Here is a 25,068-nt window from a genome sequence, read left to right as displayed (position 1 = left end):
TGTTATTACTAGTTGGGAATATTACCAGACTTGGCAGTCCTGGAGGTCACTGTTTGGCCTCAACCCATTAGTCCAGCCGTGAATCAACTCATCCACTCGCTGACGATTTGTGTCAGTGGTCGCAGCTGATGGTCTCCCACTGTGTGGTTTGTCTTCAGTGCTGGTTTCACCTTCTGTAAACCTCTTCATCCACCTGTGAACATTCCTCTTGTCAATGGTGTCATTCTGCAGCCTTTTGTGGATGTCGGACAGCCTTCATCCTTCCTTCATCAAGAACTCTATGACAGCACGTTGTTTCTGTTTGGAATCCATTACTGACCTGCAAGGAAGAACAAGATTCTGAAGGCCCCGTATAGAGGAAGAGTCCCTCCAACTACATGTGCAAGTTGAACAATCTACATCAATTAATAAAGAATTTATGACCACTTCTGCACTTTCGGTACAGCCCGCAGAAATATATACGTTTTTTTTTCTTTACTAATTTTAATAATAAAATATCTTCTTTAATAATATAGTATTTTCTGTTGCCGTCTTCTGACCGCCATAACTTTTTATCTCTTAAAAAGCCGAGTCACAAGTATAGATCCATGATGGGAGGTGAAACTTTTTAAAAATCTTGATCGCCGTTATCCATTGGATAGCAGCGATCATGTGACCAAGGACCACGGCCCCCTGTGGCATCTCCAGACTCTCGGCAACGTTTGGTAGCCAAGAGCGGGGGGATTTTATATTATCCCGGCTTTTGTGCATGCGTCCGCTATTTTGGCGAGGGGCGCGTCCGCAACAGCCAGGGTAATATCCGCATATAAATCCGAGGGCCGAACGTAATCTCATCTCCCCTTACGGACATAATCCATGAGGGGAGAGCTTTTCTTTTACACCTTTTTAAAACTTTTACATGGTCGCTGTTATCCATTGGATAACAGCAATGAAGTGACCGGGTACCACATACAGCAGCTTCCGGTGACAGCTCTGTGCTCTCGGCTACTCATACTATCCGGGAGCAGGGAGTTTCTAATGCCATGCGGCCCGCATGCGCAGACACCATCGTTGGGTCCTAGAAGACGAGAACGATGCAGGAAAATGCGGAAAACAGGGGGTGAGTATTCTCAGCATTCCTTACGGATTCGATCCGTAAGGGGAGCTGAAACTAACTTTTTAAAACTTTTCATTGACCTTAATGTGATCATGGGTTATCCGGGCGATACTGGCGATCGTGTGACTGTGGGAAGGGGGCTTCCTGCGGCCCCCCATGACAGCTCCAGGTTGTCGGTTACCTCCGGGAGCTGGCAGCCAGGAACTGCGTTGTCCAGAGCCTGCAGGGCTTTAATCCCCAGAGGAAGCATGTTTTTACGTCCCCGGGAATTACATCACTTAGGCAGGACGTAAAAACACTATGGAGTGGTCACTAAGGGGTTAACAGATTAGCATTAATTGTGAAAACATGTCTCTAAAAATTACCAAAGAAGTATTTTAGTCAACTTAACTTCCTGGCAGAGGATAGGATAGGAATTCTTCACTTTCACCCCAAAACATTCATAGCCACAGTGTTGTAAAAGTGCTTGGGCTTCGCTATCGCGTTTCAAGTCATACAGGTGTCACACGGGTGTATTATTATTGTGCATGCGCACTTCTCCTATATGCAGCTCGTGATGTCGTTAGCCCATTGACTTGTATTGGATCGCTCACATCTGCGGGTTTTCACACGTGTATTACTGGTGCAGAGAATAAATCCACAGCATGTTCTTTCTGGACGTGTATTACGTGTGCGTGTGGATTGGCAGGCGCAGCGAGTATGAATGTCACTGTGTGAGCCCGGCCATATACTCAGCATACATAAAGGGGTCGTATGACATTAAAACACGGACAGCGTTGTCCATGTCCTTGTCCTTGTCCACACGGGACAGCGAATCCGTCGCGGCAAAGCCAGCTAAGCCGGTGCTGCGGCGCGGATTCGCCAGCCAGGCCGCTTCAAAACCTGCGGCAAAGTGCCGCGGGTTTTGAAGCAGCGCTTTTCCCGGAGGAAATCTCACGTTTTTTCGCTGCAGCCAAACCGCGAGATGTGAGAACCCAGCCTTACATTACAGGACCCTGAGGGGCGGAATACAGCAGGATTACTTCATGTCCCTAAACTGTTAATCTAATTCTATGCTAGTCATCATACCCGCTCAGCTCCATGCGAGCCCTCACACCCTCCTCACCTCCATGCCAGCCCTCATATCCCCCTCACGTCCATGCCAGCCCTCATAGCCCCCTCACCTCCATGCCAGCCCTCATACCCCTCTCATCTCCATGCCAGTCCTCACACACACCTGAACTCCATGCCAGCCCTCATACCCCCCTCACTTCCATGCCAGCCCTGCTACCCCCTCACCTCCATGCCAGTTTAAAGCAAGACCATTTTTCCATAACCCCGCATGGCAGGGTGGGCAGGGGCGGGGCTTTGGTTATATGGGGGTGGGGTCATGCAGTGCTACTTAGCAGCGCTATACACCAAACAGCGCTGTAGACCGGAGGTGCTGGCAGGACTTCGGTGTACAGCACTGTAGCCCAGGTCCCCGCCAAGAGCTATGCCTGGAGCCACGACACTGTGGCCAGATTGCCTCCCCACCGTGCCCCACATAATGTGCTGTGTCGGGAGCCGTGTCACAGAGGTCTCCCCGCCTCCCCGCATAATGTTCTCTGCTAGGATCCGCGTCTACTGATGCCAGCCCACACAGTGTGCTCTGAGCCCCCGCAGGGCAGAGCACATGGTCAGTGTTTAGTGCTGATCTGTGGCGCCGCCTCGGACCAGCAAAAAAAACCCAACAGCCCGGTCCTAGTCCACGGACCAGTGGTTGGGGACCCCTGTATTAGAGTACATAAAAGGGTGAATAAATAATGATTCTCTATAAGGGGTTGTACCAAGATTAACTTATATCACCTATACACAGAAATAAATCTGATCGGAGGAGGTCTCACTGCTAAGACCATCACTAATCCCGGTCGGGGTCCCATGTCCCCCAGCTGCACCCCGCAGTCAGGAAGAGACTAAAGTGAGTGGTGTTTGTGCGTGCGCAGTGGTACTTCATTCATATGCAATGTGACTGCCAGACACGGCAGAGTACAAGCACTTGTACTTTGCTACTTCAGACCCAATGAGATGAACAGAGCGGTGGCCACCCATGCTCGGCACCCGCTTTATTCAATCTGATGTGACTGCTAGTGGCTGCAGCATTTGGGGGGATGGCTGGGGGTCTTAGCCGTGAGACTTCCACCAATCAGACTTTTATCACCTACAAAACATAAAGGTCATTGCAAATCATGTGAAAGAGCAGGAAGTATTTGAGTAAGCAGCTTCTTAGGGCGTGAGAGTGAGTGAAAACGCAGAATTATGAAACCTATGATTTTCAATAGTTTCATTCCCATGTGGAGTGGAAAAAAACGCAGCATGTCCGATCTGTCTGCATTTTGCAAATTTTTTATTTCCCATGTTTTCTTACGGAGTCTCCTTTTTGCACAAACTTTCAACTCTCGTACGATGCAATGCGTTTTTAACATTAGGAACTCCTATTCACTTTCACGCGAAAAAAATCGTCTTCGGCGGCGATGCGAGTCCCTTACAAGGTGAAGGTCTGAGTGTGAGAATAGCACATTTCATGACTCTTGTCTATGAACTAGCCCAGCTTCCCATTTCCCATGTAGAGCTGGTCAGACATGTATGCTTTTCCTCCATGGAAATCTATGGGCTATAAGGAAACAAGTGATAGGATTTCATAAATCCCGCTGATTTCTCTGGAGAGCTGACCGCACATATGCATTCACATCTTCACAGCAAAAAAGGAAAATACCTATTCTGGAGATTAGTGGTAAGCCCTATAAAATGGGGAGTTCGCAGCCACAGCCCTGCTGACTCCATTGTTGTCTATTGTCCCTCATTTTCCCTATAAAGGCTCTTCTTAGCTTCATTTCCCAGAGTTGTGAATGTGTCAAGTGGGCGGTCTGCACTGCCTGCTGTCAGTGGGTTATGTCGGAGTTGATTGACGTTGAACAGCAGGGACCGCCCACTTGACAAATTCACGCTGAAACTAAGAAGTCCGTATGGGGGAACAGGAGAGAGAAGAGCGAATAGTGAGACGTCATCAGAGTCAGCAGGGCCACAATTGCAAAGGTATGCAGTCAGCCCTACTGACGAGGGAGGTTGTCTTTAACCCCTCCCCACCCAAGGGTGTAAATAAACTTTTCTGAAAGTATTTAAGGGGTCTGGTCCGGGGTCTAAGTTAAGTTAGGTGTCTGCGATGTGTTATAAATATAGGAGAGGTTGGAATATATTTAAGGGGTCTTTTCTGGAGTCTGATATTAATATAAATATATATGTAGGGAGTCTGAATATATTTAGGGGATCTGGAGTCTGAAATGAAATCAGTGGTCTGATCTGGGGTTTGATATTAATAGAGAGGATCCAAATATTTTTAGCCCCGTTCCTTTATATAAGACACCCCCCCCTTGGGAAGGACACTCCCAGTTTGCCGTGATCATCTTCTCAAGTATCACCCTGTGAAGGGCTCTCTGCGGCTAACATCTCTGTTAAAGAACAAGGCAATGCTCATGTTGCATATTGTTGGCCAACTTGAAGGGTGCCTTTACACTTGCGATTGCGATATCGCTGTGTTTTTCTCTAACGTGAATGTCAATAGAACATTTTAATGTTAAAAATGCATCGCACAAAAATCGCAAAGCACAAACTTGCGATTTTTCTGTGATGCGTTTTTAACATTAAAATCCTATTTACATTTGCGTTAAAAAAAACACAGCAATATTGCGATCGCCAGTGTGCAGGCACCCTAAGCCAAAGACGTGATGCATTTGCATTTATGATTGCTATATGACATTTACAAAAACTTTTGATCCCCGTGTAACTGCAGCCACTGCTGAAGCCTCGTTATGTAAAGAGCTGGCATATTCCACAGTGCGAATATTCACATAATGTGCGCCCCGACCATCAGAGTCATACGCCTGCCAGCGTCAATATCCTTCAATCACAAGCTGATGAATAAAAAAGCGCCGGCAAGCTCTGATTGGCTGAGACAGTCAATGAAGGGCTGTGATTGGGCATCAAGCAAGCACCGACAACCAATCACAGCACTCTATTGCCGGAGGCAGGGTTCTCAAACCTGGCCTCCGGCAATAGACTTGGGAGTGCCGAGGAAGCCCGGATCAGCGACAGAGACCAGCGGCCGCGACCCAGACTGCAGCGGCTAGGTGAGTATTGCTTTTTTTTTTTCTTTTCAGCATTCTTGGCTGCGTTTTCAGACGAGCTGAAAACGCAGCCAAAACGCTGGCATAAAGTATGCCAGCGCTGCTGAAACGGGGCAGAATCTGCAGTAACGCAGCGTTTTTCAACGCTGCGTTTCTGCAAACGCCCTGTGTGAGGGGGGCCTAAGTGATGTGGACAATACTACAGTTGAGCTGGTTATTCCAGATCAGGACCATGGACAGTGCCACTGCTTATGTGATAGCGGTGTTGATCCTCCTTTACCCGGCCTTCCATTTAGCAGGAGGCGGTCTGACTAGTGGGTAGTATACAGCGCTGGATACATTCCAGCGTGATGGGGTGGGCATTAGATTCATCGCGTTGCTTCCATATTCAGCTGATTTGCAGTTTCTTGTCCTCTGAAGCCGTGCCTCGGTTCAGACTGACTAGGTACTTGAGAGATAGATGGGAAGACATACCAATCTAATAATCAGTCCCTCTGTCACTTACACAGCGAATGAGGAAGACTGAATGGTTTCTGGTTTGAATGAGTCAACGACGGATCTGCTGTATAAACAGACGAGCGAGCGCTGACATTGTTCGCTTGTTGGAACGATAATCTTTAAGTGTAAACGGACCCCAAGTGGTTTTACAGAAAGATCAAAAAGTCAGATATATTCTACCTGAAAATGGTACCAATAACCAATAACCGTTGTCCCACAAAATACAAGGCCTCATGCAGCTCTGTCAATGGAAACATAAAAATGCTATTTGTAGAGGTTTTTGTCAAAAAAGTTGTTCTCTACTGTAAAAGGTACTAAAACACAATAAAACCTGTAGAGATTTGTGTTATAATCGTAGCGACCCGTAGAATAAAGTGATCCGACTATTTGTACCACAAGGTGAATGATGGAAAAACATTGGGGAACTTGCTTTTTCTTCCCCATTAAAAATTACTAAAAAAGTTATTCCAAACATTATATTTATCCGGTATTAAGCCGGGTTTAGACACGATTATCGCTCAAAAAATCTTCTCAGTGATTTTTGAGCGATAATCGTGTGCTTTTTTTACAGCGTAAGGTGATTGTTTAAACATTGAGCGATCACTTTGCGCTCCGAGCGGAAGATGCAGAAGACAAGCGGGGCCACTTGTCTTCTGAATCCAGCTGTTCCCCGCATGGAGCGCCCAGCTGTTTTATAGCCGAGCGCTCCGAGCAAAGGATGCAGAACACAGCTGGACAGTTGTGTTTTTCATACCCCACCGGTCTTCAGGGAGCAGGATACAGCTGAAACAATAGTATCAGCTGTATCCCGCTGTGAATTCCTGATAAGGCTCATCATTGTCTTTCAGCACGCTGAAAGATCAGCGATGGCTTAACGAAAACTGCACAATGTCAGTGCAGTTAGACACAACGATTATCGCTCAAAAGACAGGTTTGAGCAATTTTTGAGTAAAAATCATCGTGTCTAAAAGGGCCTTTAGTTCCTATAAAAACTAGTTCCACAATATACAAGCCGTCATACGGCCACATTGATGAAAAGTAAAAACAATTATGACCGCTGGAACAGAAAAGGGGAAACGATTTACTGGTTCTTATGCCTAAAATTAGTGAAGTCATTAAAAATGTAGGTAATTCGGCCGAGTTATGCGCCAAATATATTTACATGAGACATAAATTCAAAATCTACAATAAAGAAGTTACATTTTCAGTAGGACTTTTCCAGTTTTAGACTCATTCACACTAGAATATGTTCATCGCGGCCAAAAATGGAATCCAATGCTTCACGCAGTTGTGATTTTCAGCTGTTTTATAGCGGCAATATAGATGCATACCGAGCTTGAACGTGGTGAGGAGCTGAATTTAGGCCTCTTTCACACAGGCTACAAAACACATGTGTGTGAAGCCCTTGGATTCCAATTGGTTTTTTCACATGAGGGATGTTGCAAATTTGGTAACAAAGCCATTTTGTAGCGATGCTTTTGTAGCGTGAAAGAGACCTTACAGATGTCTTATGGACACATTAGCGTCATGGAGTCTCATTTTTTCCTTATGTCAGAGTAATGAGTCAGAAGCATACAGAGGGGTGATTCTTATGCCCCCTCAACACCGGCTCCCCCCAGGGGACCTTAATATCCTGCACTTTACCCTGGCCTTTCGATCCGGACTACCTCCCTGACGGATTGAAATTAATCAACATACCCTGCTGCAGTGGCTGGCTCGAACCAAAAGTCCTTCTTGCCCCTGAACCGGCGTATACAGCCCTGAGCCTGCACTTGGCGATTGACATGTCCTGCCCGAGCACTCCCGCTGGAGCATTGCTGCACACCGCTCCCTACCTCTATCACTGTCCGGTGAGTGATCCTCTTCTCACCCGGTCTCAGGTGCCGTCTGGGCGGGGCTGGTGGAGTTCACCGCACTGACTACCCGGCTGTGCTGAATCCCCTGGTGGGCAGGCCTTGCTGTCAATGGAACCCAGCAGTGCGCTTCCGCGGAGACGCCAGCCGAGCGGTGTGAATCTGATCCGGATCCTGGTCCCGGCGAGAGGCGGCAAAGAGTAAGTCCCTGGCGGAGGACGTGGAAGGACACTTTGGAGCCTACAGGGGCATTTGCATTGAAACTGTGAATGCTGTAATGTAGGCCCCGCAGCAGTAGGCCCTCTATACATACCTGGCAAACCCCCCTCCGGCCACCAGGTGCCATTTTGTGACTGTGATAATTACTGCTGTCTCTCTAAATGGTGGCAATATACCCAGCAGTATTCTAACCAGCTGGATGCTATAACTTGAGGATCCCCTCTGTACTGAAAGTCTCTGCTGGGCCCCGCAAAATTGTTCTTCCACAGTGGATTTTGCCCTCTGCGGACCCTAATCTGTGGACACAGTGGATTGTTGAGTCACCCCTTACTCCCATGCAGTTGGACAGGACCGACGCAGAATCTGCTCTGATGATGATTTGAGACCTCATCCTGTACCCTAGGCTGGTAACCATAACTTGTGAAAAAGACGGACTGACTCTTGGTACTTAACCTACCTTAAATCCCAAAGAAAGTTTTACGCGGTAACACAGAAACGCTAGTGCACATTCTGTTATCAGTCTCTACCTTGCGAGCGCTTATCATGAGCACTCGAGCTAAAGGTTGTACCGCTGCGGAGAAAATAAAGGAATTCTCTAGTGTGGAGATGTCCGATCATACGCCGCACTCATCGTGGACTGCCGGGCGCCCCACCGCATCCATTTTTGGCACGAATTCTGAACTGCAGAGATCGAGATGCCGCTTTGCACCAGGCCAGACTGGAAGGCCCTCTTAACCTCTTAACGACCGCCCCATCGGGAAACTACGTCCTCAGAAAGTGGGCCTTAATCCTAGAGGACGTAGTTTTATGCATCCTCTTTGGATTGATGCCCACTGGCCTGAGGACGTGACAACTCCATGCTGTTGGTGCCCGCAGGTAGCCGACAGCATGGAGCTGTCATCCCAGGATGCGGGCAGTCCCCCCCGGTATTGCAATCGGCGCTATAAAATGAATAACGTCGATCGCAAAAAAGTAAATAAAACAGTGTAAAAAAGTAGTAATTCAGCTGCTATGATGGATCGGATCCATCACGGCAGCTGAAAATACTCACACGGCTTGTCGGCGGTGTTCCCCGGAGATCTGGTCCTCCCGGACCCGCCGGCGGCCTTCTGCGCATGCGCGCCAGACGATGACGTCACGTGCACGCGCAGAAGCCCGGGTGTCCCCAGCAAATTTAAAATCTCCTGGCTCCCGGCTCCTGAAGGTAGCCGGGAACCAGGAGGTGTTACCGGGGACCACTGTGAGCGGTCCCCGGGCCCGCGATCACCGCTATCCATTGCGATAGCGGTGATCGCGAAAAAGTTGAAAAAGTAAAACAAAAGTAAAGTTTCACCTCCCCTCATGGATCGGATCCATGAGGGGATGTGAAGATACTCACCCCCGGTCCTCTGCGATGTCCCGATGTCCCGGGACCCGAAATCCCCGTCTGTGCATGCGCGCCCGATGATTGACATCGGGCGCGTGCACAGAGGGGCTCGAGCCCCGGGAAATTCAAAATTGCTCTGCTCCTGGCTGCCATGTGTAGCCAAGAGCAGAGGGATGTCACCAGGGACATGATCACTGTCATCCAATGGATGACAGTGATCATGTAAAGTAAAAAAAAGTGCAAAAAGTTAAAAAAATAAAAAAAAAAGGGGTAAAAGGTAAAAAAAAAAGTGCAAAAAGTTAAAAAAAGTTTTAAAAACTTAAAAAAAACCTTGCGTTTCATCTCCCCCCACGGATCATATCCGTGAGGGAGGATGAAATGACGTACCTAAGGCCTGCGGATTTATCCGCGGACCTCACCCCAGCTTCTGCGCACGCACCCTTCGCCAATGTGGCAGGCGCATGCGCAAAAGCCGTGCTTTTTTAAAATCTCCCTGCTCCTGGCTACAAAACTTAGCCGAGAGCCTGGAGATTTCACGGAGAGCCGCGGTGAGCGGTTCCTGATCACGTGTTCGTCGTTATCCGAAGAATAATGGCGATCACGTAAAAGTTAAAAAAAGGGGAGGTTCATCTCCCCTCACCGATGCGATCGGTGAGAGGAGATAAAACTTTTTACCGGAGGCCTCCATATTTGCACCCCGACGCAATCTTCTTACGTGAACTTTCCCGTATTCTGCGCATGCGACCGCCGGCAAAACACCGCACACATGCGCAGGAGTCGGGGAGCCCAGGAAACTTAATAGCTCCTTGCTCTCGGCGACCAACGGTCGCCGAGAGCCTGGAGCAGTGACGGGTGGCCTCGTTGAGCGGTCCCCGGTCACGTGATAAAAAGGTAGCAATCCACCTTTGGCCGGTCTCACATGACCGGATAGGAATTACGGATTCCGCATGCGTTTGATTAGCGGTAATACGCAGATCAATCGCATTGGATTACACAATTACGCTCACATTAGCGGGTTGGAATTGTGTAATCCACTCGCAGAAAAGAGAACGCAGCAGGTTCTATTTTACCGCGGATATCAGCAACATAGAGCCCATTGTGCTCCATGGTCGCGGATATACCCGCAGCCCATACGCAACTACGTTGTATACGGGCTGCGGGTACCCGCGTCATCGCTAAGCGACGGTGCGGGAAATACAAACAACAACAACAAAAAAAAAGTACTGCGCATGACCGCCCGTGTAAGTACGCAGTTATGCGCAGTACATTACGCGGCCGTACGCAGGGTCACAGCCGGGCTCACAGCCGGGATCCACCTACGGCTGCGTAAGCCCGGCGTTATTCAGACCGCTACCTGTAATACGCAATTTACAAGAAGCCCCGGGAACACTCGCCTTCCTGCAGTTCCAGGAGCACCTTGTTGAGCGCCTTCTGTGTGAGACCGCCGCACCTCGTCAAGCTTACGGAGACTCACGGAACGCCACTTTTTACACCCCATCCCCGCCACTGAGGTCAAAAAATGACCCCCAAAAAGCATGAGAGGAGGGGGGATACCAGATTTTATTGCCCTATGTGCCCATCCCAACCAGCCTCCATAATTACCCGTCTTTGGAAATACCACACAGTTCACATTATTACTTTTATCTAAGATTTGGGGAACGCCGAAAAGGGCGTGGAGGGGGGGGGGGGGGATTTTTAGGGAGTCAATTTTTATTCCGTACAAATGAGCAATGGGGCCTGGAATGTATTCAGTTGTGCCCTGCAATCCAACGGGTGTTCCCTCCATTACAGGCCTTGCCATGTTTCCTGTAAGTAGATTAGGGCCACAATGGGTATGTTTTTGAACACGGGACAAACGGGGGTATCCATTTTGGGGTGAAGGTCTTCATTCCTATGTACACTGTACAAAAAAAACCTGTTTTTAAATTGACAAAATTGCCAAAAAAATGAAAATCGTAATTTTTTCCTTCTGCTTTGCTGAAATTTATTCAAATACTGTGGGGTCAAAATACGCAATACACTCCTAGATGAATTCGTTAAGGGGTCTAGTTTTTAAAATGGGGTCATTTGTGGGGGTTCTTTATCGTTTTGGACGCTCAATGGCTCTATAAGTGGGCAATGGGGCCTGGAATTTATTCCGTTGTACCCTAAAATCCAACGGGTGCTCCTTCCATTATAGGCCTAGCCATGCGTCCTTTAAGTAGATTAGGGCCACAAGGGGTATGGTTCTGAACACGGGACAAACAGGGGTATCAATTTTGGGGTGAAAGTCTTCATTCCTATGTGTGCTGTACAAAAAAACAGTTTTTAAATTGATACAACTGCCAAAAAAATGAAAATTGTAATTTTTTTCCTACTGCTTTGCTTAGATTTATTCAAAAATTGTAGGGTAAAAATACACAGTACACCCCTAGATAAATTCGTTAGGGGGTCTAGTTTTCAAAATGGGATCATTTGTGGGGGTTCTCTGTCGTTTTGGCAGCTCAAGGGCTCTACAAGTGGGCAATGGGGCCTAAATCACCTTCATGCTAAATTTCTATTCTGAAAGCCACCGACTTTCATTTTGGGCCCCGTTGTGCATCCAGACATAAGATTAGAGCCACAATGGGTATGTCTCTGAACACGGGAGAAACAGGGGTATCCATTTTGGGGTGAAAGGCTTCATTCATGTGTGTGCTGTACCAAAAAAGCAGTTTTTAAAACGACAGAATTGCCAAAAAAACGAAAATCACAATTTTTTCCTTTTGCTTTGCTTCAATTCATTCAAAAACTGTGGGAACAAAATGGTCAGTACACCCCTAGATAAATTCGTTAAGGGGTCTAGTTTTCAAAATAGGGTCACTTGTGGGCGTTCTCTTTGATTTTGGCCGCTCAAGAGCTCTACAAATGTGCTATGGGGCCTAAAACGCCTTCAAGGAAAATCTATGTTCTGAAAGCCACCGACTACTCCTTTCGTTTTGGGCCCCATTGTGCATCCAGACAAGAGATTAGGGCCACAATGGGTATGTCTCTGAACACGGGAGAAACAGGGGTATCCATTTTGGGGTGAAAGGCTTCATTCATGCGTGTGCTGTACAAAAAAAGCTGTTTTTAAAATGACAGAATTGACAAAAAAACGAAAATCACAATTTTTTCCTTTTGCTTGGCTTGAATTCATTCAAAAACTGTGGGGTCAAAATGGTCAGTACACCCCTAGATAAATTCGTTAAGGGGTCTAGTTTTCAAAATGGGGTCACTTGTGGGGGTTCTCTTTGGTTTTGGCCACTCAAGAGCTCTACAAAAGTGCTATGGGGCCTAAAACGCCTTCAAGCAAAATTTATGTTCTGAAAGACACCGACTACTCCTTTCATTTTGGCTCCCGTTATGCATCCAGACATGAGATTAGGGCCACAATGGGTATGTCTCTGAACACGGGAGAAACGGGGGTATCCATTTTGGTGTGTAAATCCTCATTTTCATGGGCTCTATAGGAAAAAAATATGTCTTTAAAATGACATATTTGCAAAAATATGAAATTTTATTTTTTCTCCCCTAAATTGAACTAATTCCTGAAAAAAACTGGTGGGGTCAAAATACTCATGACCCCCCTCAGTGAATACACTAAGGAGTGTAGTTTTTAAAATGGGGTCATTTGTGGGTGTATCTATTATTCTGACACTTATGAGCCTTTGCAAACTTGCCTTGGTGCAGGAAAACAAAGTGCTCCTCAAAATGCTGAAAAGTAATGTTAAATGTGTACGTCCTCTAAATGGTAAAAAAAAACACAAAAGTTTTTCAAGTGTGCATTCAGAATAAAGTAAACAGATGGAAATACATATCTTATCAAAAATTTGTACAGTATGTTTGGACATATTTGAGATATTACGGTTGTAAATGTGAAAAAATGACAATTTTTTCAAAATTTTTCCAATATTGGTACTTTTAATAAATATACACAAATTATATCGGTCTATTTTTACAATCTAAATGAAGTACAACATGTGGCGAAAAAACAATGTCAGAATCACTGGGATATGTAAAGCCTTTACGGAGTTATGCCACGTTGAACGACGCATGTCAGATTTCCAAAATTTGGCTCCACCACTAAGGCGCAAACAGGCTTCGTCACTAAGGGGTTAAATATAACAACTCAGTGAGATCTATTTTCCCTGATTTTTCGGCGGATCTGCAGAAACAAAGAGCCACCTTCGTGGAAATAAAAAAGAGATTCAAGGATAGAGGCATTCCATACTCTATGGCATACCCGTCCCGTTTACGGATTGCAGCAAATGATAAAGTGATCTTTCTACATTCCCCTACTGAAGCCATGGAGTGGCTCCGTATGCACCTTGCGTCATCCGACGTTGCATAGTCCCGAGTTCTGATCTATGCAATGTAAATTCTGCAAAGAACATTTGGGCCCATGATCCATTGGCCTATGGTTGATACTGTATATGGCTGGGATGAAGAGATATGTCACCTAGCCTTTACGCTGTCCCGGATTGTGGGCTCGTCCCCGGGTAGCCACCGCTGCGGCAATAGCCTGAAGCCATGCTTAAAGGGAAAAAAATTTTTTATCACATAAACCAATCCCCGATAGGCCATTGGAATGTCCCCCACTCACAACAACTGCTACTTTCAAAATAGATTGTAGCTTACTCTTTTTTTTTAGACACCTGCGACACATTATTGTTAAGCGGGATGTCAATTCTTAGTTGTTTAAGCTGTTACAGTTTATTTTAAGTTACAAGTAGGTCTGTGCTTATATCCTTCTTTCTAATATGGGTAATATGCTCCCCTACTTGGAAAACCCGACTGTGCTATATGTCATTATGTCTCCCAATGTCGCTGTCATGTCTTAGTTGGAACATGTGAGGCCTGGGCACCGCTAATAAGCGTAAAGCAGTTTTGTCTTATACTAAGCAATTTAATCCCCAGATTGTGGGTTTGCAAGAGACTCACCTCACTATAGATAAAGCAGATACCCTTAAAAAAACGTGGGTACAGTGGACATGTCACTCCTTTCATACTTCTTTCTCCAGATGAGTCTCACTCCTTATTCACAAATCATTAAGATGGAACCCCATAAATGTCAGAAGGGACCCTGAGGGCAGATTCGTATTTGTATACGCAGAAATTGATTCTAAACCCTATGTCATTTTATGGTCCCGGCGGCAGCATTGCACCACATGCTAGGGGCACGCGATGCGAGGTCTCCCATTAAAATCAATGTCAGAAACTCCTGTCCGTCACGGCGGAGGTTTCCGGCATCCCTGAAGTGATACGAGGCTGTTCTCACGTGACAACGCCTCACATCCTCAGGGATTTGACATAGCGGAGAGTGTGATATAGGGGTGGGATTCATGGCCCCATATTGCGCTCGCCCTTTTTGTGAAGTTAGCCTAAGTGAGTAAAATGCTTCTCAGGTTGCTGCCCACCCAACAGGTGGCAATTGTTTTTTTTTTCACCAGAGGGCAGCAACCTCCTCCTTCTGGGGTCCTACAAACTGCTGCCTCACGGTAGGGGCCCCCCTGCTAGTGCGTGCAAGAATGTTTAACGTAAAGAGAGTATTAAAGGCCCACTCCAGTGAATTCATTTCTCATTCATTATGTAACTAGCCCCCCGCCACCCCACCCCCAGTATATATTGTTTAAAGTGCACATTAATCACACCAGATCTGTACCTTCTCATATGTATGAGTGTATATATGTATTCCTCTTCACATCTATTTCATTAAGCCAGAGTAGGTTTGAAAGCTCGCTAGAACATCATGTCTTTTTGTTAGCCATTAAAAGGTATCATATCTCCAAGATTACATGGTTTTCTTGCTGGGAACAATCACATTTTGCTCTGCTGGCTAACACCGTACCAAACCTTTTTTTGTTCCTCCTATTACAGTGACTGATGATGATCACACGGCTCCTGTCAAAAAAAGCAGGCGGACTATAGGTAGTATTAACGCACGAGAATCCCGCTAGTAAAAACAAAACCTGAAAAAACACGTCCATCCGAAGATGTCCTCGCTGCGTATCTCATGCATCAATAGAGGACATGCTGCGTCTTTTATCATGTGTGCCTGAATGGCGCAGTGTAAATGGGCTTTTAGTACTGTGTATTACACATGTAAAAAACAAGTGTAAATCACTTACATTTTATTAAATATTAAAATAATAAAAAGGTAATAAAAGTTTAAAAAAAAAAAACCTTTTACCAGATGTATAATAAAAAAAATCTACATAAAAAGACAAAAATCTATTTGGTATTGCTAAAAAATAAATGAGGCCCCACAGAACTATGTCGATGGAAAAATAAAAAAAAGGTATGGCTGTCAGAAGATTGCGGAAGAAAATAATTTTAAAAAATAAAATATCTTTGGAAAAAAAAGTGGTAAAGCAAAAAATAAAAATAATTTTTTATGTTAGTAATCGTACTGACCCATAGAATATAGTTCTCACGTCATTTTTGCTGCACTGTGTACGCCGCAGAAACAAGATGCACCAAAAGATGGCAGAATTTACACTCAATATCTGACCACCTTTGCAAAATGGCGATCGAGCCACAAAACAGAAAAAGGTTGAATATGTGGCATGCGCCAAAATGTGTCACCTTTTTACACCAGAAACCCGGCAAACATCAGTTAATACATTTCCCCTACAACATCCTGATAAAGTAGTGTAGAAGGAGGCCAGACTAACGAGAGAAGTTCTAATTACTGTAACAACTATAAGGGCGCAGTCAGACAAGCAAATTTTTCACGCATGTAAAAAAAATAAAAGCACATGGCATGTAGAAAATAATCACGTGACCGGGTGTATTTTCACTCGCGTCCTATCTTTTGTAGGTGCGCATTTTAAAGAATTCTAAAAAACGGACATGTGACCGCTTTCATTAGAAAGCATTGGTTCTAATAGATTCGTTTCGGAAACGCGCCTATACATGCAGGAAAACTTTGCTGGTGTGACTGAGCCCTAAAGCATGTGGAATGTCCTCTTACACAATGTAACTACATGACCAGCTACCTTGGCCAAATGGGAATTCATCCACTTGGTAAATGTTCTCTTGAACGGCTTCTTGCTCATCTGAAAAAGAAAGATTAGAATTACGATAGGATATTGGGCATTGTGGCATTATGGGGCCAATGCTACGGCTTAGGCACAATGCCCACGGACGGAAATTCTGCAGCGGGATTGGCACGCTATCATAGGATTGCGTTAGTTTATGCACTCTAAGGGCGCCTACCCACTGGCGTTGCTGATTTTCGTGCGTGAAAAACGCAGCGTTTTTCGCGGCGTTTTTCGTTAATTTCCATTGACAATCATGGGTGCATTAAGGGGGTTGTCTCACGCCGAAACGGGTTTTTTTTTAATTCAATAGGCCCCCCGTTCGGCGCGAGACAAACCCAAGGGATGGGTTTAAAAAAAAAAAAAGTTTATTACTTACCCGAATCCCCGCGCTCGCGGCGACTTCTTTCTTCCTTTACCAAGATGGCCGCCGGGATCTTCACCCACGATGCACCGCGGGTCTTCTCCCATGGTGCATCGTGGGCTCTGTGCGGTCCATTGCTGATTCCAGCCTTCTGATTGGCTGGAATCGGCACACATGACGGGGCGGAGCTACGAGGACCAGCTCTCCGGCACGAGCGGCCCCATTCACCAGGGAGAAGACCGGACTGCGCAAGCGCGTCTAAAAACGCCAGAAGACAGTGAATTTAGACGGATCCATGGCAACGGGGACGCTAGCAACGGAGCAGGTAAGTGAATAACTTCTGTATGGCTCATAATTAATGCACGATGTATATTACAAAGTGCATTAATATGGCCATACAGAAGTGCTGAACCCCACTTGATTTCACGAGACAACCCCTTTAAGAGAAAAATAAGGAGACATATGCAACTGACAGTTCCTATGTGAAAAATTGCAACGCAACGAAAAAAAAACAACAAATGGACAAGAACACATTCTATGCTAATTGCTCTTCAGAAAAAACGCAAAACGCAATTTAGCATCGCAGGAAAAAAAAAAAAAAAAAAAAATCGCCAGTGGGTAGGCGCCCTAATGCTGGCTTATGATAAATCGCAGCATGTCCTAATTCTGTGCGGCCCCACGCTGGATGGGTAAGTATGAGACTCTATATGAATACACATATATTATATATATTCTAAACACACACATTTTATATAAATATACAAGGGCAACATCACACGGGCTTATGCACAACTACGATCGCCGGTACGGAGCATAGTTGCGCATTAATGGAGGGTTTTTCCCCCTTCTCGGCCCGTTCAAACTCCATGCCATTGTGCAGAAGGCTGAAAATAATTGGGGGAAGATAGGTGCGACGTAGTATTCACTCCCGAGAAAAGAGCTGAAATCAATTGTCTCGTGATTATCACGGCCGCTTAAAGGAACAAAATCATGTGCATGTGTTCAAACCCCTAGTAATACAGTATGCTAGGCTGAAGAATGACACCAGGGGTGCGGATTTTGACTGTTTTTGGTTGCAAAAATGCTGCATAATTAGCAGCAGAAATTTCTACCGTGGACAGTCTGCAGCACTTCTGCCACCTGTAAGCATACAGTAAGTCAGCTTGAGGTATGCTGCCACATACAGAGTGGCGTCAGTAGTAATAGTATCCCCCAGAGTGGCTTCACTAGTAATGGGGACCCCACCCCCACAGAGGCCTTGGTAGTAATAGTGTCCCCCCATATACTTACCCTTCTCCTGGTCTACAGAGCTCTCTCTTCTCAGCGCTGCTGCAGGCAGAAGTGTGTGCACCCAAAGCAACACCTCCTCCCTTCTCCTCTCCTCCTGTGGAACAAATGAGGATCGGTCAGGGGAGAAGGATCCTGGATGCACACACTGCCGTCCGCAGCGCCACTGACTGATTACAAGCCAGGGAGCTTGGACCCTAGGAAAGGCAGGACACAGGGTCCCAAAGTGGGACTGTCCTGCCTAAATTGGGACGTCTGGTCAGCTTATATAAGGGCTTAAACAGATGAGTGCGATATGTAGAGAATAGAACCCATTGATTGCAAACGGGCTCATTGCGGCTGTATTTGCCCTATCTTGTGCGTGTTTGTGCACCATAGAGTCCCACGTGAGGTGGGCAAGCGCGCACATCTGCCTACGCGGGTATGCACTAAGTGCAGTGCAGATCTGCAATCATCCACGTTAGGCAAATTAGCTTTTTAAATCAGGGTGCGGTGATTCCACTGCTTGTGTGAACGAATGGAGCCTGCGGACATACACTCCATATTTGCACAGGCGTGAATGTTAAATACACTCGTTCACTGCGCAAAAAATGTGCAGGAGTGAGCGTGTTACGTTACACGCTCGTCTGTCGTTGCCCTAAACCTGACTATATCTTGCACACAACCTCTTATTCTCCCAGACTTTAGATTGCACTCACAAGCTTGTCTAATAAAATAGTCTTTATTGTCTCAGTGTAAATAAAAAGTCCTATAATACCGTATTACTGCGCCAATTTGCAACCCCCAACAATAACTCACACAGCAACCGTAGATTTATAACATCCTCCTAACATTTCTGTATGACCCCTTTCTATCATTTGACACCTCAGCATTAATCCCCATTGTGGATAAATCCATCTATGACCTCCATAGAAGCATCTCCGCCCGCTACACCCAGATCTGCACTGGCGAGGGCGCTGCCCGCTGTAACATATGGAGATACACATCATGTATCTGGATGATGGACACTTATTAAATGACCTCTCACAAGACTTTATTATTCCTCTCATTAGTACAATTTATGTTTTTTCCTCCGCCGGGTTCATTTCAATTTCCAATCAACCGTAAGTTTTATAAAACTCCAAAAGTTTCTGATGAACTATGGGCACCACTGCCAACCCAGACATCAAGTGCCATCCCTGCCCATCTACTAATAATGTGGCACTGGAAGAACCAGCTATGATTTTCTCCATTTCCCTGGGCACTAGACCATCACTCATGGTGGCCACATCACAGTGTATATGGCAGAGCAGGGTACTGGCAGGCAAAGTACTGGCAAGCCTGGTACTGGCGGCTTCACTGACCTTTGACCTCCAATCGGCCAACTGCCATTTCCTTTCAACTGACGACGGCAGCGGTTGGATCGAAGATTACAGGACTGAGAAAAATGGAGTCCAATGGACAAAAAGGAGACGTCGAAAAGCGCAAAAGAGAAGACGAGAGCGTGAGCGGACTCACAGCTATAAAGAGGAGGAGGAGTGGAGAGGATGAGGAGCCAAGACCAGGCACCAGCCAGGACCTTCTACCATCAGACCGCGGATTTGACATCAAGCGCTTCACCGCCCTTCAGATCTTGGGCAGAGGAAGCTTCAGCGAGGTAAGTTATATGACTGTTATTTTCTGGGAATGGCGCAGTGACGGCTCCTCCACATATCAGTATTTTGCTCCCTTCTTTTTACGGTTTTTGCTGCGCAAAATTAATAGTTTGCTCAAATTATAGCACAGCTCATTACAGACACAATGATACCACATGTGGGGGGTTTCTTAATTTTTTTTTTCATACAAATAGGGGAAAATGAGCAAAAAAAGGCTTTTTAAAATGTACTTATTTAATTTTGCTTTTTGACACTGTTTATGTCCCTGAAGGGGACCTGATCCATAGCAGCTATGATTACTATTACAACCTTATCGATTGTAAAAACAATCATAGGCAACAGTAAAGCAAGACGCCTCTATCTAGCATCCTGCCACCCATCGCAACCCATCGGCCCTCCGCGATTACATCGCAAGGGTCCAATGACATCACAAGGAAAGCGCCCTTCCTCTGTGAATCCTTTAATTTGCCGTGATCTACATAGATCGTGGTATGTAAGGAGTTAACAGCAGGGGTCACTGTCCTTCTGCACCCCGGCTGTCACAGCAGGAGGCCGGCTATCAGAAACAGTCAATGGGAAACCTCGCATCACACGCCATACAATCTGTTTTCCTGTCCCATTGAAAACAATAGACAATGGATTTTGAGGAACATGCAAAGAAAACATGCTGCAATTTTTTTTCCTTGCACCAAGATGCGGTGCGGGACAAAAAGAGAAAAACGCTCATGTATATGACTCCATTCAAAAGAACGGGGTTCTAATTTGCACAATCTTCTTGGCCATGTGAAAGCGCCTAGTGATAAATCCACCATGTGATAAATATATATGATTTTCCCTTCTGGCCGCTGTCAGTGATAATTTCTTATCTGCTTTCTTAAGGTGGTCCTGGCATCTTTTCCTGGAAGGAACACCTTCATGGCCATCAAGGTTGTTGACAGAGGAAAGAGCAAGGCAGACGTCATAAGGAGAGAGCGGCGGATACTCCTGAAGGCCCAAGACTGCCCCTTCATCTACCATCTGTATGCCGCACAGCAGTCTGCAGACCGGGCCTACTTCATCACGGAGTATCTGTCCGGAGGAAGCCTGGCGGCGATGATCAGGATGTGCGGCAGTTTGGACATCAACCATGTCAGGTGAGTAAATGACTAATCAGGAGACGGGGGGATACTGAGGGCGACATGACAGATATAGAAGAGTGGAGGGCGTACAGGTGACACTATGATGGTGACATGACGTCGGGGACTTATTTCATGTCATTGATACTACACTCTTTTCTCAGATTCTACACAGCGGAGATTGCATGCGGCCTCCAGTTCCTGCACCGACGCTACATCATCCATCGGTAAGCACAACTTTCCCACATCTCCCTGTTTCCCTGGTGAAGATAATGTACCCAGCTTTCCCAGAGTCCTGAATTAGGACTGGTTAAGCTGTGGTACATTATTTCTCTACTACATTATTACTGCATCACTCAACAGATTAACCTTTTTACTTTTCTTCATTGTAGTGACATAAAGCCGGCGAACATCATGCTGGACGGAGATGGACACATCCGCCTGATTGACCTGGGGCTGGCCCAAGACGGCGTCGTCCCGTCTAAGAAGATCAGCGGAGTGACAGGCACTTATAGATTCATGGCCCCAGAGGTGCTTCGTGAGAAGGACTACGACGCAGCAGTCGACTGGTGGGGCCTGGGGATTGTCGTATCCTGGATGGCGACAGGACAGTCCCCCTTCTACCACGGCTCCTCCAGGAGAAAGATCATCAAGTCCATCACCAGAAAGAAGCCAAAATTCCCATCTTGGCTAGATGCTGACGTAAAGCATCTTCTGAAGAGACTGCTGCGGAAGAAGCCAAAGAAGAGGCTGGGTGTCCACAAGAATATCAGAGGTCACCGATTCTTCAACACCGTGAATTGGGAGGAGCTGGAGATGAAAAGAGCAGAGCCGCCATTCAAACCCTTCAGCAGAGTTCCCAGGAATCGAGACCTGCCGTGGCCGGAGGGTGGTACACCCCTTCACCCTGTGGACGGATTCTCGTACACTTCACCAAGCTGGACCCGGTAAGATCTTCCTCCTCTAGGGTTGATGTTCTTCAGGCAGACCTCTGTGTTGATTATCATTGTTCCTCTGGTGTCAGACAGCTCAGGAGGTCATATAATAACATTATTATTGCTCCTGTAAATACCATGTCTCTACTTCTTCTTAGGATGACGAGAAGAATCCGATTGTGAAGGAAGCCACGACCATCTGGTAAGTATCCTCTATACACACTCACACATACATATCTGTACACCTATACACACAGGACACCTACAATCATATCCATACACTGTAGCAAAACTTCACATACCGTAGAAAGCTTAATACATAAACCATTTCCTCTAACATAGCAAAGGACTTTGGGGAAAATATATTAAGACCAGCAATATGGCCTCTATTATGGCTTCCACAATCACAAAACTCCCAATACCTCATAGTAAAGACACAGTTGCAGAAAATAACTTTTTTATATCAGATCCCAATCAGATCCTGATACAAGTCATCATGTTACAGTAGTTCACTGGTTTATATCCACAACTGGTAACACTGACAATTCCTTCTTATGTCTTGTAGGCTCGGCCCACGACAACTGTCTGCTGAACACACGACTCTGCTGCTGTAGAAGACCCCGGCTTACCAACAACATCCTCTCTCCACCAACTGCATCCTGCGTATTACCATCATGCTACCCCGACCTTGGCATCCTTCGGCTGGCATCGAACATCATCCTCTCCTGAAGACCCTCTACGCCCCCAGGAGCGGCCTGTGCTTGATTGGTAACTGGCGAGTTCAGGAACAATAGCCCGAGTGACTATTATCCCTGAACTCCTGGTTACTAGTAAGACCTCGGCACAGGCCAGGTAAGCAGCACGCACCACATACATGAAGGTTAGACACTAGTGTAGACACTAACACATACATAGACACAAATATACACACAGATAGGTGTAGATGTCGGCTTTGATCTTGGGACTTGCTCTGATCGCCATATTTGGGGTCAGGAAGGAATTTTTCCAACTTGAGGACAATTGGCTCATACCTCAATGAGGTTTTTGCCTTCCTCTGGATCAACTCACAGCCTTAAATAGGGTTAGGTCTTATTTATAAGGAATCAGCCACATAAATAACATAATATAAACATAAAGAAACACAATCTTTAGCTGACATCACATACACCAAGGAGGTGAGCGGCTGGCGTTTGATCCTGAGATTTATTCTGGTCGCCATATTTGGGGTCAGGAAGGAATTTTTCCCCCTTAAAACAGGATAATTGGCTCTTTCCTCAAGGGGGTTTTCGCCTTCCTCTGGACCAACACAGTCTATAAACAGGTTTAGTTCAATACACTTTAGATTCCCCACAAACAATAAATGGTAAGAGATTTATTTAGATTTCTGACAACAAGAATACATTCTAATAAGTCAGGTCAGATGTCGGCTTTGATCCTGGGACTTGTTCTGATCGCCATATTTGGGGTCAGGAAGGAATTTTTCCCCTTTATACAAGGATAATTGGCTTCTTCCTATCAAAGGGTTTTCGCCTTCCTCTCGATCAATAGCCTCAAAATACCTCATAATAAAATCTACCATTTCCTACAGCTAGAAATAAAATGTTCTTTCTCCCTCCATAAACCTTTGTGTCAGTGTCTTTATTTCTATTGGATGTCTTAGGCCTCATGCCCACAGCCGTGGCGGACTCCGCTAGTGGAATATTGCAACGGAGTCCACCACGGCGCCCCGGAAAACCCTAACACTCAGCTTCCGGTTCCGCCATGCTGTTACCGTCCTTCGAGCCGGTGCGCATACGCAGTACAGTGCATGATGCGCCGGCAGTGCCAGATGATGCAGGTAGGCACGCGTTTTTACGCGATACTTCCGAAGGATAGCATGACGGCTATGTCAATGGAAGCCGGCCACGCATATTCCCATGGCAAATAGAGCATGCCACCGTTTGTTGCACGCTGCGGAATTCTGCAGCGTGAACATTTAGCTGTTAGGTTCAATAGAACCGAATAGCTCCGGGGTAACGCCGCGGATTTCCGCCGCGTAAAACGTGGCAGAAATTCGGCAATGGGCATTAGCCCTTATTTAATGTTCTCTCAGACAAAAATGAGCGATAATCGCTACATGTAAACGCAGACATTGTGTACTTTTAATTTGATCGATGGATTTTAGCTAAACTTAAAATTCATCATGCAGCCGCTGAAAGACTGAGCAAAAATACTCAGTTTGAACGTATTTTACTCATCCTTCAATAGACTGCAGGATGTTCTCCCTGTGGTATGTTTACACTAGCCAGGAGGAGAATAATGGAATGTGCAGGCAGCTGTTTGCACAGCTTGGAGTGTATTTAAACACACACTGGTCTCTGCAAACAACTTCTAGAGGTTCTTTTACATGCAAATGAAGCTGATAAAGTGTTAATGTCCATTAACACTTTATACAAATAGATTGCTAAATCTTTCAATGTTTCAGTCCTTTGAAAGATTACCTTTGCACATAAAAGGGCCTGTAGTTATGCCCCTTCAACCTTCAGGGCTCAGACAGACAGACATTTTTTACATGCGTATATTCGCGCATAAAAAAAAAACATGTGACCACATCCATTGACACCCATATGTTCTTTTGTACGTGTCAATTTTATGCACATGTAAATATCGGACATGTGACCGCTACCATTGAAAAGCATTGGTTCTATATAGATGCGGATCGCAAACGCCAAAAACATTCTCAGCAAAAAACACCCGTCTGCCTGAGCCCTCAGATCACATCTGTCTTTTTGAGTTCTAAGGAGAATTGATGGATCATCAAGAGTGCATGTACCACAGGGACACCACTTAGGCTGGGTTCACACAGGGCGGATTTACAGCGAAATTTCCCTGCAGAATTTCGCTGTGGCCGCTAATACCAAAATTAGCCAGGCATGTGGACGAGACTTGTCAAAAATCTCATCCACACGGGGCGGACAATCTGTTGCGGCAAAACCAGCATTAGCTGGCGCTACGGCGCCGTTTCCTTGGATGCAGCATATCAATTCTTTTTTTCGCTGCGGCCTTGATCCTCTCTATGGGAGAGCTGGACGCAATGGAAAAGCATGTGGCTAAGCCGCTCCAAAACCCGAGGCTAAGTCCTGTAGGTTTTGAAGCTGCACTTATCCCGCAAAAATCTGGCAGTTTTTTGCTGCGGCAAAACCGTGAAGCCGTCCTGAGGAAACCCAGCATTATGGTGTGAGAAGAAGACAACACAATATGATTAAAAAGAGCATCGCTATTAAGGTATTGTGCTTTACTGCCAAGGACTTTTAGTTCGGGTCATTATATCGGTGGTCAGGAGTAGAGATGAGCGAACATGTCCGTTACGGACACATCCGCACCCGGACACCGGCTTTGCCGAACACTGCAGTGTTCGCGCGTAAAGGTCCGTGTGCCGCCGGGGGGCGGGGAGATGCGCGGCGGCGCGGGCGGCAGTAGCGGGGAACAGGGGGGAGCCCTCTCTCTCTCCCTCTCCCCCCCACTCCCCGCCGCACCCCC

The 25,068-nt window shown here is 46.1% G+C and overlaps 1 long non-coding RNA gene across 1 annotated transcript in view; it reads right to left on the bottom strand.

The window, feature by feature from the left end:
• Positions 1-276: 276 nt before the first annotated feature.
• Positions 277-25,068, bottom strand: part of LOC136601639 (uncharacterized) — a 35,010-nt gene continuing 10,218 nt past the window's right edge. Inside the window, exons 4-5 of the long non-coding RNA XR_010789393.1 lie at positions 16,173-16,232; positions 277-319 (exon numbers count right to left, since the gene is read on the bottom strand). This is a non-coding gene — a long non-coding RNA (uncharacterized lncRNA). The remainder of the gene's footprint in view (positions 320-16,172; positions 16,233-25,068) is intronic.

Source organism: Eleutherodactylus coqui, unplaced genomic scaffold, assembly GCF_035609145.1.
Source record: "Eleutherodactylus coqui strain aEleCoq1 unplaced genomic scaffold, aEleCoq1.hap1 HAP1_SCAFFOLD_88, whole genome shotgun sequence".
In the NCBI taxonomy this organism is placed as follows: domain Eukaryota; kingdom Metazoa; phylum Chordata; class Amphibia; order Anura; family Eleutherodactylidae; genus Eleutherodactylus; species Eleutherodactylus coqui.
This window is presented reverse-complemented; position numbering and strand designations above follow the sequence as displayed.